Source organism: Chrysochloris asiatica, unplaced genomic scaffold (assembly GCF_000296735.1).
Source record: "Chrysochloris asiatica unplaced genomic scaffold, ChrAsi1.0 scaffold00078, whole genome shotgun sequence".
In the NCBI taxonomy this organism is placed as follows: domain Eukaryota; kingdom Metazoa; phylum Chordata; class Mammalia; order Afrosoricida; family Chrysochloridae; genus Chrysochloris; species Chrysochloris asiatica.
Window position 1 is genome coordinate 13735556 of NW_006408596.1, and position 12219 is coordinate 13747774.

Below are 12219 nucleotides of genomic sequence, written 5' to 3' on the forward strand. Positions count from 1 at the left end.
CAAAACCACCAGCTACTCCTTGGAATCCATATACAGGGTCGCTATGAGTCAAAACCAACTCAAGTGTACTTGACAACAACAACAAAAATGTGTGTGTGTGTGTGTGTGTGTTTGTATGGAGCCTGGTGGCACAGTGGTTAAACAGTGACCTGTCAACTGAATGATTGGTTGTTTGAACCCACCAGTGGCTCCGCAGAGAAAAGACCTGGCGATCTGCTCCTGTAAAGGTTTCAGCTCAGGAAATTCTATGGAGTAATTCTAGTCTCTCTTATCAGGTGCATATGAACTGGAATCCACTCAGTATCAGACAGCGACAACATACCAGTCTCTGTCTTTGTGTCTCTGAACAAGGAGACAATACACGAGGCAGTAAGAGCTGCTGCTCAGTGGGTATCAAATCCAGCTGCAGTGACAGGTATTGCAGTGCATGAGCCCATAAAAGTAGCAAGCATGCATGGAACCCTTCCCCTAACATTGTGAGGCAGGCACTTTGACACATTATCTGGTGCCAGTGTTACAACATCACCTCAGAGTCTCTTGTTAAGATGCATATTCCTCACTCCTCACCCCCACCCCCGAGATTCTGATTCAACAAATCCGGGGTCAGATCCAAGAACCTGGATTGTTAACAAGAGCCCCAAGGTTGGCAGATCCAAAAAGTCAGCTGGCCACATTTTGAGAAATTTCCTTCTACAAGTCCCATAACACAAGATACCAGCTCAGAAAGGTCAAGTGGCTGGTCCAAGGTCACCCAGTTGGGCGGTGGCACAGGTGGGTTTTTCGATTCATGTCTGACTCTCTGGGCCTATCCAATATCTGCCTGGAAAGCAAGTAGGAGACTCATTCTGTTCTTTACAGCATGCCCCTTCCCTAGCAAAACCCTGACATCCTGCAGCTGCCCTACTACTGTGGATCGAAAGGAAGTGAATATACCACAGACTGCAGAAGAACAAGTAAATCATTCTCAGGAGAAGTACAAACAGAATGCTATTTAGAAAGGGGTATGGCAAGCTTTGGTTCGCTTCCTTTGGATGAGTCCTCAGGAAACATCAATCGTTCAGAGAGGACATCATGTCCGGTAAAGTAGCTGTTGTTATGTTGTTAAGTACTGTCAAGCCGGTTCCAACTCATAGCGATCCTGCATAGGGTTTCCGAGGAGTAGGTCAGCAAAACCCAGGGAGACCCTCCATGAGATGCACTCAACCATACCAAGACCATGAGACATTTTCTTCTAGTATCTATGATGAACATTTGTTATTGTTGTTAAGTACTACCAAGTTAGTTCTAATTCATAGCGACCCTGTACAGGGTCTCCAAGGAGTGGCTGGTGGGTTTGAATCGCCCACCTGGCAGGTCAGACCAACCTTGTTTACCGTACAGCGCCACAAGAACTTCTATAATGAATACAATGCTCATAATATGCCGGGAGTCACAGCCAACTCAATGAGGACCAACACCAACAAAAGTGAGCTGAATTTTATGGTTGAAAAGGAGTTTGTGAATCTTCTCAGTTTGTCCATCTGTAAAACAGGATGATAGTATCCTATTTTACAGATGGGCAAACTGAGACTCCCTCTGACACACAGAAGACAGTCTCAGATTCTCAGTCCAGCAGACTTTCCTCTCCCATTTCAGATTTTGCGCCAACATGGCATAGGAAAAAAAAAAAAAACTGGTGAACGTTCTGGTCAGTGGTGAGCAGAAGCCAAGAATCATCAAACCCTACCTTGTTTCCCTGAGACCATAAATCTCAGGCATTACGGTCAATGTGGTAGGGAAACAGAATCCTGGAAATCATCGCGAAATTAGACCTTCCTTGGTCTGGCACAATCACTCTCAGCCTGTCACTCCGTTATTCCATAATGTATGGCCCTGGAATCAGTTTAAACAGTCCCTTACTATAATTTAAAAAAAAAAAAAAGTCCGTTTCTAATGTCCCAGATCCCTTTAGTTGAAGCAGCAGCTGTCATGTGGGATAAAGAGCGTGGAATGTGCAGAATGGCAGGACCAGTAGCACAATGCTCCAGGACAAGTTCTATTGATTTTATTTGGACAACACTTCTTACAAGAAGGGAATGAAAGGCTGTAGCCTGCACCTTCTAAACATTTCTGGACAATGCATGGCCCGTCCCTTGTTACATAAATGATTGTTTCCTTGTCCAGCTACACACACACAAATACATATGCACACATGCGTTTTCAAACACATACACACACACACACACACTCATCAGTAGAAGCTCATGTTCCTGGTGGAACTTCTCCATCCCTTGCCTAGATTTAAGACTGGTCACATTGTAGGATCAGCACTGGACTTCCAACCACAAGGTCAATGATTCAAACACTGCAAAGTTGGCAGTTCAAACCCACTAGCTGTTCTTTGGACACCCTAAGTAGGATCGCTATGAGTAGGAACTGACTGAACGGCGCTTAGCAATAGCAGTGTCACAATTTTAAGTAATAGAAATCCACTCCAGCCTTGATTTTTTTCATCCCTAAAATGGGGGGGAAACTAATACCTGCTTTGCAATTAGGGGCTGTGGTAGCCTAGTGGGTTACGTGTTGGGCTGCTAACCACAGCAGCAGCTGGAATCCACCAGACACTTCTCAGGAGAAAGATGAGATATCCATGAGATGTTCTAGTCCAGTAAAGATTTTACAGCCTTGGAAACCCTGTATGAGAACCTCGGAAGCCCTGAGTGACAGAGTACACCTCCCCCCTTATGGTTTCCTAGGCTGTTATCTATGTGGAAGGGTCCCTGGTGGTGCAGTGGTAAAGCACTCAGATGCTAACTGAAAAATTAGCAGTTCAAACCCACCAGCAGCTCCACGGAAGTAAGATGTGACGATCTGAGTCTGTGAAGAATCCAGTCTGGGAGCTCGTATTGGGCACTTCTACTCCATCTTGTAGGGATGTTGTGCATTGGCATGAAGTTGATGGTAACTGGTTTCATAGAACAAGTCATCTTTATGGCAACAGTTCATCAGGTGTATTTTCCCATATAGCTGCTGGTTGGATTTGAACCACTAACCTTTCAGTTAGCCATTGCACAACCAGGGCTCCTTGGGCACATTGTTGTGAAGTGTCATCAAGTCAGTTCCAACTCACAGTGACGCTGTATAGGGTTTCCAAGGACTGACTGGTGGGTTTGAACCTCCAACCTTGTAGTTAGCAGTCCACTGCTTATCCTATAGTGCCACACCAGGACTCCTAGAAGCTACTAAATAGAAAACAAAGCCATGGTTGGTTGTAGCAGCAATAGGGACAGGAAAATATAATTTGAGGTAATCAACATCTGGAACCAGATTGCTTGAGTTTGCAATACTATCTCCCACATGTGCCTTGATTTCCTTGAATGTAGATTGGAGACGGTAATCCTATCATCTATAGATCAAGAAGGGGAGGGCAGAAGGAAGACTCCATGGAAAGTCCCTGCACAGAGGAAGTGCTTGCTAGACGTTAACTCATGATGCCATTTGTAATTATTAGCCTGGAAATGGGGTTTCTCATTTAGTCCTTCTTTGGGGTCTAGACTTGAGGTCTCTGTATTATCCTGCGTGTTTCCCATGTAGCCAGTTTTGAGAAAGCTGACTCATGTGATGTTTTCCTAAGGTTCATAAAATGACCACTGTGTAATAACTGAAGGCAAAGCTCCCCCTTGAAATCAAGAACATTTGACTGCTTGTCTTTGAAAAGACACTCATAATATCTTGTGTTTAAAGGGGGTGAAGCTGGAGTGACGGTCAAGGCAAACGGAGACAGAGAGAGAGAGAAACTTGTGCAAGCATTGTCTCTCAGAGAACAAAGAACCTAAAATTCATCTCCAAACCATTGTCTAAGAATGCTAAGGAGGGAACAAAACAATGGCTAATCTAGTTTGGTGCTTCTAGAGCTTGGCTTTGCCTAAGAATAACCTGGGGAACCAAGTAAAAACACTGACTTTCAGGTCTTGTGGTGGAGACTCTGGGTCACTAAGTCTGTCCATCTAGGGAGCTCCGTTTTCCACACTCCCCCTTCCCTTGCAGGTGATTCTGACTTTGAAGCTCTGAAGCCACTGGTTTTGCTCAGTTGCAATGCATGGGGAGACAGAGACTCATAGAAGAAAATGCCTTATCCAAGGCCAACTAGCAAGTGAAGGGACTCCTACTCGAGCCTTCTGATTGCTCTACACTCCATCCCTTGGGAGGGTTTCCTGGGGAAACTTTTATCTTAGAACCAACAGTCCCTTTTCTTTCTTTCTTTTTTCAAAGTTTTTATTGTGAATTGAATGAAAGTTTACAGGGCAGATCATCAATTTTACACTCAATAAATCATACACCTTGTTTCATTACAATGATTATAATTCCCTTCCTGTACCATCAGATACAGTATTTCTCTCTATTCACTTTAGCTCTTTTTTAAAAAAAACACTCAGACATATATAATCATTTAAACCACCAAAGGGCACATTCTGCAAATCTGATTCCTGGCCGCCAGCTCTTAGTCCCTCTCTTCCCATGAATCTAGAGTCCTCAGCTGCTCCCTCTCACCATGTCCCCATCTCTGCCTCCATCTCTGGTGTCATTCCAATCATCCCTTTTCTTCTTCTCTTTTTAAAAATATACCCAGTAGAACATACATCCACTCAACAGTTTCAACATGTACAGCTCAGCGACATGGACACCATTCCTCCTTTTGTGCAACCCTCCTTCCCCTCCTCCAGCCTTGCTCTTCCATCTGGAGAGCTCACAGAGCTATGGGGCATCCCACAAAGACCAGTTGGCCTTAGCCCATCACCACTGTCCCATTTTCCCCAGCCATACCCCTCCCACACCATCAGATGCTCCTTGTCCTTGCCCAAGCAGATTTCTCAAAACTGCTAAAGCCATACTGGAAAATGGAAGCAACTTTTGCATGTTTCCAGAAGCAGCCAAGAAAATTCTTAGCCAACCATTCACACTGATTGGGATTTTTTTCTTTTTCTTTTTACCACTGGGATGACTTGACTATCTCTGATTCTAAGTGCTGATTGGGGACACAGCTTTGATATGCAATGTTGCATCTGTTGGTCCAGCAGTTTAGTTAAATGGCTGTTGGATCCTCAATAGCTGGACACCATTCAGTGCTATCAAGGACTTTAATGTTGAAAAGACACAAGACAGTAGTCGCCCCCGCTACACTTTTTGCATGGGGTTACCCAGGATTTAGGAGAAAATGAGGCTAATGTTTCAAAGCTTTCTGAACTATTTAACTAAGTACACTTGATAATCTGGATTCTGGGGACTCAAGAGACAAGAGTTTATGTGTATATACTTTATGGGGCAGACTTTGTTATGGTCTCCGCATAATGAAGGTTCCAATCATGGCAGGAAGTAAGACTGTATACAGGAGCCCAGAGGACGGGCCAGTATCTGGTGACAGGCCATTCTCAGAGCATGCTGGCTCTCCGGCAGATTCCCTGAGAGTGCATGACCTTCACCATCACCGTGGTAATGAAGGGCCGCTACAGATTCTCATTGGATGTTTATTCAAAGTTCAACTCATGCCTTTGTGCATCCAATAGGGGACTTCAGTACTTATGGCAGGAAGACGTAGGGAGCTGAAGTTCACCGTGTAGAGTCAGGAGTCAGACACGAGTTAGGATGCTAGTTGCTCATGAGACGTGTGGACTTAGGCAAGTTGCTGAATGTCTCTCAGCCGCCTCAGTTTCTCCATTTTTAAACCCCCAGTGGTCACCCCCTCAGTCAGTCTTGATTTATTGTGACTCCATGGGTGTGGCTTTCAATGCCTGTGACCTTTCAAAACACTGTCTGGCCTTCCTTTTTGGCATCTCGGCATGGACTTAAACCTCTCCCTTTTTGATTAGAAGTCCCCACATCAATTATTTACAGCACCTAGGGACTCATTTCCATCTATGTTATTGTTGTTGTTGTTGTTGTTGTTGTTAAGTGCTGTCAAGTCAGTTCCGACTCATAGCAACCCTGTACAGGGTTTCCAAATAGCAGCTGGTGAGTTTGAACCACTGACCTTGTGATTCAAACAGACCTTGCGGTCCAGTGCTTTATTGCACTGCCCACACCAGGACTCCATAAGATGGGGTTAATAATAATGCTCAAAGATACAGTGAAGGATCTCTGGTGGAACAATGATTAAGTGCTTGGGTGCTAACCAAAAGGTTCAAACCCACCACCGACTCCACAGGTGATAGGTGTGGCCATCTGCTTCTGTAAAGACTCCATCCCCGGAAACTCTATGGGGCAGTTCTCCTCTGTGCTGTAGCGCTGCTATGAGTCCGAATGAATTCCATTTCCATGGCAACAGGTGGTGGTGGTGATGTATAGGAGCATTCAGTAAATGGTAGTTCCTGCTGATGTTGTCATAGTTATTAGTGTTTGTATTTTTCAAGTTACCCACATCTCAGATTCCCACCCCTTAGAAAGAGAGTCAGCAAAACTGAGGGAAACCTACAATGTGATAGGTAACAACAAGGGACTGAGATAGTACAGGACTGCTTAGCATTTTATCTTGTTAGACCGAAGGTCACCATTATCAGCACCTCCTCTAAGACAACTAAGAACATCAGTAGAAAGCGGGGACCTGATGGTTCTAAGTCCCAGAGGTTTTATTGGTACTTTAGTTAGGACCTTTACATTTGCAAGGAACAGAACCCAACTTAAATGACTTTTAGAAAACAAAGAGAATTTATTGAGTCATACAACTAAAAAGTCTAGAGGCATCGTTGTCTTCTTTTAAGCAGGATTGTATCAAGGTACTCAAATGATGTCACTAAGTTTTAATCTCTCACCCCATCTCCTGGTTTTATTTTCTTCTCGATTGAATTTACTCTCAAGATGGAAGCTTCATTCTTTCAGTCCACCAAGTTAGTAAGCCTAGAAGGAAGAGAACCCCAGTCATCCAATGTTGATTCTGTTGTTAGCTGCTGGAGAGTCAGCCTTCGACACAGGAGACTCCATGATCCATTGTAGATCAGACCATTGTGTTCCATCAGATTTTCATTAATTGGCACTTTGGAAGTAGGTCACCAGGCTGTTCTCATCTATGTTATCTAGAGGCTCCGCTGATAACCTGTTCAGCATCATAGCAACATTCCATGGACTCACATGGTGGCTACTCATGAAGTACATTGGCTGAGAATTGAGCCTGGGTCTCCCATATAGAAGGTGGGAATTCTAGCAGTGAATCACCAGTGCCCCCTCTACTACATGCAACCATCCAGAAGTCACAATGTGGGCCACTGCCTTCCACCATTTTAAACCCATCACAGCTCTCTGAAGAGTCCAGATTCAATTAGGCATACAAGGTTCTCCAAGCTTTGACTGCTACTCACTGCTCTGGACTCATCTTCTGCTCTCCCCCAGTGCCATTCTAGAGACTTCTATCCCTTAATCTTAATTATGCTTTACCTTATGTCAAGAACTCCTTTGCTGACCACCACCACCCTGATCCATCCCATTTCCACTTGGTGAACTCTTACCATTCCAAAGGAACTCCAGAGTCTCCTGGTCTTAAAACCTCTTCTGAACACCTCCACCCCCAACTCACAGATAGTTAAGTATTTGCTCCTTGGTACCTCCATGGGGGAGAGGTGGGTGGCTAAGTGGTAGAACTCTGTCCTTCCATGTAGGAGCCCTGGGTTCGATTCCCAGCCCTGTACCTCATGCATAGCCACCCCTCATCTGTCAGTGGAGATTTGTGTGTTGCTGTGATGCAGAATGGATTTCAGTGGAACCTTCCACACTAAGAATCCACAGGAGCTCACAACCTTACACTGCGCACATCTCCACTAAAATGCCTGCCATGCTTCTGCTGTGTTAAATCTTTGTATGTAAGTTATTCCCATTTGACAGAGTCCTGAGAGTAACAGCAATGCTGTATTTTATGCTTACATCATTGTAAACTGACTAGGACATCTCAAACAATTACACCATGCTTGTTGGGTGACTTAGCAAATGAATACTTTTAAGAGTACAGTACATCTATACCTCTGTCCACAACTTGCTTCCCAACAAAGAAAAGTAAAAATACTCCAAAGGGGTCTCAGAAGACACCAAGGCCAATGGACATACCATCACCCACAAAGACAATGTTCTACAGCCTACCGTAGTGAGTAGCGACGGGGGTCTTAAAAGCTCATGAGCACCCATCAAAGGTGCAGTTATTGGTCTCTCCCTGTTTGGAGGAAAGAGGAGTGATGAAAATCAAAGACACGTGGAAATCATTAGTCCAAAGAACGAATGGACCACATGCACATCAGTCTCCGTGACTCTGAGACCAGAAGAACTAGGTGGTGCCCAGCTACCACCACTGACCACAATAGATGGACCCTCAGAGGATGGGAGAAAACTGTGAAACAGACCACACATTCTTAAAAACAAAAACAAAAACAAAAAACAGATTAAAACCAAAACTGGCTGAGACTAATGGATTCCCTGAGATACTCTTGAGATCCCCAAATAGAAATACACCCCTGAGGTCTCCTCATAGCTAGAGAACAAATGGAGTCAAAAACAATTAACATTACCCACAAATACTGTGCCTCTATGTAAACCACATGACACCAGAGCAAATGGTCAATAATTTCTCTAAAACACAGATAAGAATGTAAGGGGGTGGGGAAACTGGATTAATAAAAATGGAACCACTAAAACAAAATAATGAGATTGTGTAACACGTTGTGAAGGATACAGTCAATGACCAACTTGTAGAGAAATTATGGAATGGGAACCTAAACTTCTGGGGAACTTTGCACTGAAAACACAAAATCTTCTTCTTCTTCTTTTTTAATGTAGAATTATGTCAGGGAAATGAAGCAATGGCAAGAGAATTGTGTTTCTCAAACCAAAGCCCAACAGAGAAATCCAAGCAGGTCCCTGTGAATGTGTTTCGATAATGTGGATGCTGGCCGAGGAGGAGGCAGAAACCCTAGACCTCATATGGGTGTGGAAGGAGGGATAGCACCAAGGGAAAGTCATGAGACAAAATGGAAAAGTTTGGACTGACTTTAAGGTGGGGGCATCCAGAAGTGTTCCCTTGAACTGGTGAAGACCTACACAAAAGGCGACTTTTCAGCAGTGTGTCAGGACGGATGTGTCCTAAGTTCCTACATGTGGGAACACATCCAGGGTAGAGTGCAAAAAACAGATTGTGAAACCACATGAACAGTATGATCCTGTTTACATGTGTCCTAGGAATAGACAAACTCGGCTTTACATAGCATGGTGGTGTTGTCGCTGCTGTTCTGAAGTGCCGTCGAGTCGGTTCCAACTCATAGCAACCCTGTATAGACTTATCCAGGAGAAGCTGGTGGGTTTGAACTGCCAGCCTTGGGATTAGCAGTCCAATGGTGTATAACAAATGGACTCCTGGTGTGGCGCTGTAGGATAAGCACTGGACTGAGCAGTTCAGACCCAACAGCTGATCCTCTGAAAGCCTATACTGGGTGGCTGTGAGTCCGGCAGTGTTTCATTCTCGATTCACACTCGATGGTACCTAACAGCCGCAAAAACAGAGACAGAACTGATTCCATGGCACTTAACAACAATAACAACATAGTGTAGCTTTGTACGTTACCACGTGCTATGATTTAGTATGACTTACCAGCTGTTCCGTGGGAGAAAGATGAGGCTTTCTGCTCCCTGTACAGAAACCCTGTACAGGGTCACTATGAGTCAGAACCAACTCCATGGCACATAACCACCAGTCTAGCATGGAGTCGATGTGTGGTGCTGTGGGTTAACACACTGGACTGCAAAGTCGGTTTGAACTTCAAGGTCGGCTGTTCAAGCTCACTAGTCACTCCTCAGAAACCCTATACAGGGTCTCTATGGGTCGGAACTGACTTGATGCCACTTAGCACCACCACCAACAACAGTGTAGCATCATATAGTAAGACTCGTCCACAAGTAACGGCATGTATATATATAAAGTATGGAATCCTAGTGTGGTGCAGTAGGATAGGGCACTAGACACAAGGTCGTAGGTTCAAACCCAGCAGTTGCTCCTCGGAAACCCTTTACAGGGTCACTATGAGTCGGAACCGACTCAACGGTACTTAACAACAACATAGTATAGTATGTTGTTAAGTGCAACAAGTCGATTCAGGCTCATAGCGATCCTATGTAGGGTTTCCAAGGCTGAAAATCTTTATGGGAGCAGAAAGCCTCATCTTTCTTCCGTGGAGCAGCTGCTGGATTCGAACTGCTGACCTTTCAATTAGCGGCCCAATGTATAACCCACTGCACCACCAGAGCTCCTTTAACAACAACAGTCTAGAATAACGTATATATTTTGTATTTATATAAATGAATGTGTCTGTATGTAATCATGCATAAATTCGTTGCCATGAAGTGAATTCCAGCAGATAGCCACCCTATTGTTGGTGTTGTTAAGTGCCGTCGAGTTGGTTGTGACTCATAGCGACCCTGTGCAGGGTTTCCAAGGAGCAACAGGTGGATTTGAACCCCCAACCTGGTGGTTTGTAGTCCAATGCACCACACTAGGAGTTATAGTGACCCTATTGGACAAAGTGAAAGTTCCCCTCTAGGATTTCCAGATGGAAGCCTGGTGTGGCACTGTGGGTTAATGCGCCAGACTGCGAAGCCATTTGAACTGCAAGGTCGGCGGTTCTAGCTCACCAGCTGCTACTTGGAAACCCTATACAGGGTCGCTGTGGGTCGGAACCGACTCAATTAATAACAGCAATCTTTATGGAAACAGACGGTCTCATTCTGTGGAGTGGCTGCTAGGTTTGAACTGTCAACCTTTCAGCTTGCAGTAGATCTGCCACTTCTTGTTGTTGTTAAGTGCCGTGGAGTCAGTTCTGACTCATAAAGACCCTGTACAGGGTTTCCGAGGCTGTAAATCTTTACAGGAGCAGAAAGCCTCATCTTTCTCCCACGGAACAGCTGGTAGTTTCGAACTGCTGATCTTAAGGTTCGCGGCCCAATTCGTAACCACTATGCTACCACTAGGAACCTTTTAACAACACACAGCACAGTGTCGATTATGTATGCAAAGACAGTATAGATACAGACTCATGTAGCTAGTAAGTTCCTGTTTGCATATACAATTTGAATATGCAGGCACATAATAGAAGGATGTTTACCAACATATTGTTAGTTGTGGGGTTTGGGGGGATTTTTGCTTCCTTCCTTCCTTCTTTCCAGAAAAGAAGGACTATTTATTGAGTTCCTACTTTGTACCAGACACTATCTCTCATCTTCTTGTCTTTCTTTCTTTCTTTCTTTTTTTTAATTACTTGAGTATTCTAAAAGCATACGTTTGCCTTTACCTTTTTAACAGATCATGTGGGAATAAAATAGGGCCCCATCCACATGTCCAATAATCACAGATGAGGACATGCCTGACATTTATAGACGGCCCGAAGAAGAAGAGAAGGGACAAGAGATACGGATACAGAGAGAGAGCGCACCAAAGATACACACACACACACACACACACACACACTGTGACTCTCCCTCCACCTCCACAAACTTTTTTTTCCTTTTTTGTTGCTCTGGGGTCACCATCTGTAGATTTATTCTACACAAAAATAAACCCATCCATCTCTCTTACGGTGGTGTCATGTAAGCTCTGAAAAAAACCGCAGCACTCAAGGGGGGGCCTCAGTGGGGAAGCACTGAGGGTTCGGAGCTCCCCTGAAGGCATCCTTCCCCAGACTCAGGGGGTGGGTTTTGTTTATCCCTCTGGCACACAATGAATGTCGGGAACACATGCTCAGGGTGAGGTAGGGCCCAGCGAAGGTTAAAAATGGAACAGTGGCTTTGATCCCCAGCCAACACCAATGACGCTCGGGTGTGGGGCCAGGGTGAGATGTCATGTTCCCTCGCTCTGTCTCCACAGAAGGTGCAGACAGTCCCCTCCTGGCTCTAAACACAGACAGAGCCCTGGCTGGAAAGTGGAAGGGAAACCCTAGACCAAGATTCAGGTCTGGGGAGTTGGGGGAAGTAGGACTCTTGGGGAAGGGCAGGAAGACTTCTCCACTTCCAATGGGGAGCCTGGAGCCAGGAGTTCATTATCTAATAGCAGTACTGGGAGTTAGAATAGACCCCTTAAGGGGCCTCCAGGGAGAAAGCAAATGCTGACAGACCGTGGAATCTCCTTAGAAGTTCTTCTTCTAACTAATTGAAGGCTGCCATTTTGTAATCACCTCCCTAATGCCGCTATTTTACTATCTCCTTCCTGGATTCCTTCCTTTG